This window comes from Macrobrachium rosenbergii, chromosome 43, assembly GCF_040412425.1.
Source record: "Macrobrachium rosenbergii isolate ZJJX-2024 chromosome 43, ASM4041242v1, whole genome shotgun sequence".
Taxonomy (NCBI): domain Eukaryota; kingdom Metazoa; phylum Arthropoda; class Malacostraca; order Decapoda; family Palaemonidae; genus Macrobrachium; species Macrobrachium rosenbergii.
The window spans coordinates 37,006,625-37,011,624 of record NC_089783.1 but is presented as its reverse complement, the minus strand read 5'-3'; positions in this window follow the sequence as shown (position 1 = coordinate 37,011,624).

Here is a 5,000-nt window from a genome sequence, read left to right as displayed (position 1 = left end):
TAAAAGGAATGAAAGGGGTTGCAGCTAGAGGCCGAAGGAACGCTGCAAAGAACCTTTAGAAATGCCTGCAGTGCATCGCGTGAGGTGCACTTTCGGCAATATAATTAAACACTAAAAAAGATAGAGTAGTTAGGATATAATACCCAAATAAGTGTTGGAAGGAACTCATTAGAGAGAGAGAGAGAGAGAGAGAGAGAGAGAGAGAGAGAGAGAGAGAGAGAGAGAGAAAGAGAGAAAAGATACCATTTATTTGAATTCTGTCAAAATATGAATCTTGCCGAAGCTATATATTCTTGGCACATACTCTTACTCTTCAGGGAAAGGGTTAATGAGGGAACTGATGAAGGAATAGACGTTGGAAGTGAGCGTCAATTTACTCCTTGATTTTAATTAACACATTTTCCGTTTCATTTTAGGAAAACTTATAAATGTGCCATATTCAAAATATCTTATTTCATGTTCTAGTGAAGGTCTGAGAAGGAGCCATCAACCTTTTAGTTTACTCTGGTTATATGAAATATCCTGAGAATGCTTGGCTAATATTTTCTTGCATTCAGCTGACTTGGTGTATGATTCCATTCCCAATTCCTTTAATATTCAGTTTCCACACTCGTCTGTCTTGCAACGAGAGGGAGCATCACTTAATTCGGTGTTAGAAATGTTACAGAAATGTCATTTCATTGTTCGCTTTCCCTGGCTTTTCAAGAAGATAGTGCGACGTGTCGACATTAATTCACTTTCTCCTCGCCTTATCATGTAAGATGACCTTATGTATTTCACTTTAGCTGTCACGACATGATTTCAAAGCATTGAGAGAGAGAGAGAGAGAGAGAGAGAGAGAGAGAGAGAGAGAGAGAGAGAGAGACCATATATCTTACCTTCTAGCTGACCAATGTATATTTCAGTTTAGTTGTCACAATATGATTTCAAAGCATTCAGAGAGAGAGGGGGAGAGAGAGAGACAATGTTGTTTATCTTCTAGCTGACCAACGGATATTACAATGACGTCTGCGATAGTTTAATCCTATAGCTAACTATAGTCTTTGCTATTGAATAGAAAAATGTGCGCTGGAAAAAATGTGTGTGTATATATATATATATATATATATATATATATATATATATATATATATATATATATATATATATATATATATATATATATATATAAACGAGAGGGTTCTGAGGAGCCTCCACGTGACCCTTCACTATTCATTATCGAATGTACAACAATATAGCGATTATTCCTCTTTCTCTCTCTCTCTCTCTCTCTCTCTCTCTCTCTCTCTCTCTCTCTCTCTCTCTCTCTCTCTTTATCTAGTCCCTTAAATCATTTATTCAGCGGCAGTTCCCTCAACCGAACCCGATTGTTAAGACCAGGAGCAAATGGCATACCAATGAGGGAGGTCTAATCGGCCGGAAATAAAACAAGGTTATTTCAGAACTCGGTCATTCCGACGCCCATTAATTGAATTTGCCTCCTCACACGACGACATGCCTGAATTTGGGGTTTTGTTTGCTGTTTCCTGTATTTTTTTTTTATTTCAACAAACTTTCTATTATTTGTAGAAGGACAATCACCTGTCTGCATTTTCCCCCTGATGAACATGAACATGCATAGGGTTATTAACATTCAGGTATGCATACGTATGCATAACCTGTGGCCTCCACACGCGCACATACACACGCACATATATGCATATATATATATATATATATATATATATATATATATATATATATATATATATATATATATATATATATATATATATATATATATATATATATATATGATACATATAGTTATATACTTCTACACAATAGACTAATACGAATAAATACAATTTGAAGGTACATGGCTTCAGTTAAAGACCAGTGTGTATAATTCCGGGACCATCACAAATAATGCCAAATGGGAGAAGCCCCATAAAACTTACGGATACCTGGACTACCTGTAGTCCGGCTGTAAGAAAACACGTCAAACAAACTCTATAACATAACAAACTCTTTAAGTATTTTTCAGACTAACATTACTGAAACAACACAGCCCGATCTCCCCAAGATAAACAAAATAGATTTAACTTCGTTCAATCACTAGCAAGCCCATTTAACCTTTTTAACGGTCGTCCAGAAATCCGAGCAGTTAATGAGCTTCACCCACTCTGGGAGCAATGTACATTACGAACATTATTATTATTATTATTTTTTTTTTTGTAAGGAAAGTCCAATGTATTCAATAGCCTTTTAGCTTATGACCCTTATAAACAATGTTGTTCGTGGGCACTGGCAGTGGGCGTAAAAATGATTATACTCTTTTTTGTTCAAAGGCTCGTAGCTCCGACAATGAAGTTAGACTGCTCAATTTTGTTTCATTATGATGTTGCATGATTGCTCTATACAGTGCTTTAAAAGGCCACCCAAAATAAATTTATGTAGTTGGAATAAGGAGTAGAAATTGCGAGATACGAGAAAACTGTAGTTTCCAGCCCCCAAAAAAATAATTGCCCAAAAAAGCCATTCGTTTTTGTAATTATAGCAAGAAAAATATGAAAAAATGAATGACAAAGTACCGTCATGTTTTCCTAAGGACAAGGGACCGTCAGTCACCCGCGCAATATGCACAAAAACTATTTGTACCTTATTTTGTTCAAAGACACGTAGCATCGACAAATTTCAAGTTAGACTGCTCAATTTTGTTTCATTTTGCTGCTGAATGCTTGCTCTACACAATATCTTAAAAAAAATTCCCAAAAATAACTTCATGGAGATGGAATAACAAGTAGAAAGTACAAGATACGAGAAACTTTAGCACTTTTCCTCCAAAAGGAATTTGCCAAAAAAAAACGACTGGCGATGAAATCTTCGTTTTTTATCTATAGCCCACCAAGATATATAATCTAGTTAATCAAGTGGTAAACGTTGTAATTATTACAAGAACAATATGAAGAAATGAATAACAAAATAGCTTCAAGTTTTCCGTTAAAAAGTGGCATTCAGTCAAGCTTAGTATTTCTCTCTCTCTCTCTCTCTCTCTCTCTCTCTCTCTCTCTATATATATATATATATATATATATATATATATATATATATATATATATATATATATATATATATATATATATATATATATATATATATATATATATATATATATATATATATAATGCTTACAGACTTTTACAAACCTAAAACACCAGATCTGGCTAACGATAATGTATGCAAGATCACCATAACATTTTCATGCAAATGGACAAATCACATGCGTAAAGCATTGAAAAAAAGAAACTTAATAAAAGAAATATTAAAAGATTATCCCCCAAAATAGTTTCATATGCCACAAATAGTCACGCCAGTCGGGGAAAATCAAAGAGAAAGCAATCTTGTAAGTAGCTGTCACCTTCTAACTGATGACACCTAAATTTGTCCGACTTGAAACGACACCATTTCATTTTGAGAAAATTAAATGGTACGATAATAACAAGGAATTTTTCAATGGAGTCTATATTCTTTCAAAGATGAGTAATAATGTAGGAAAATCATTCGCCTTCTTCATAGTTCTTCATGATATATGTATACACTACACACACCCACACACACACACACACACACACACATACATATATATATATATATATATATATATATATATATATATATATATATATATATATATATATATATATATATATATATATATATATATATATATAATATCTGTGTATTATGTTTGCTATGAGAACCTTCAGAAAAGAAAATTAATATTTTTAAAGAATTTATGTATTTATATATGTTAAAAATTAATTGTTATACTGTTAAAAAAATTGTTATGCAGCACCAATGACTAATTTTTTTTCTTAAAGTAAAGCTGTAAACTCTCTCTTATAAACACACACAACAGATTATGCAAATGTATGGAGGACGAACACAAGAATAACTTTTGAGAATAGTTATCCCTCTACTTTGACAGCTTAATTTGTTCTTTTCTTGTTCGACGAAAGAAGAAAAATCCTCCCTTGAATATGATAAATGTCCTTTAGGGATTTTCAATCTCTAAACTGTTCACGCATTCAGGATTAAGTGACGTGTTACATATTCCATGGACGACGGGGGAGGAAACATTAATGCAGATCCGATGCAATGAGTCATATCTGGATTTCATTTAGCTTTCATCCTCTCTCTCTCTCTCTCTCTCTCTCTCTCTCTCTCTCTCTCTCTCTCTCTCTCTCTCTCTCTTCGGCTCTTTTCTGCTTTAATACATTGCAAATAGTGCAATAACTGGATCTATTTGCTCTTCAAGGTTATTCACTGAAATTTAAACCAAAAAAGTACAAATTTAAAGGGTTAGTTTTTAGTTTTCTGAAAAGAAACCTATTGTGCCGGCTTTGTCTGTCCGTCCACAGTTTTTCTGTCCGCACTTTTTCTGTCCGCCCCCAGATCTTAAAATCTACTGAGGCTAGAGGGCTGCAAATTGGTACGTTGATCATCCATCCTCCTGTCATCAAACATACCAAATTGCAGCCCTCTAGCCTCAGTAGTTTTTTTTTTTTTATTTAAGGTTAAAGTTAGCCATAATGGTGCATTTAGCTGCGATACAGAACATGCCACCACCGGACCGTGGTTCATGTTTCATGGGCCGCGGCTCAAACAGCATTATACCACCGAATGACAGATCTATTTTCGGTGGCCTTGATTATGCGCTGCTTAGAAAACTCGACTTCATATCTTACTTTTTTTATTAAAGTCAATTGCTTCATTTACGTAATAGTTTCATTAAAAATCCACCAGACCCAAAATTAATATTAAAACAGTAAACGCTCAACATTACTGAGTGATACTGATAAGCAGGTGTTATTCTGCAAGTAACAAAGACATATTTGTAGGTAGTGAGTTTCTTCTGTGTCAGTGGAATTGAACTGAATTAATCTGAATATAGAATTTAGGCCAAAGGCCAAGCACTGGGACCAATGAGGTCATTCAGCGCTGAAACGGAAATTGAC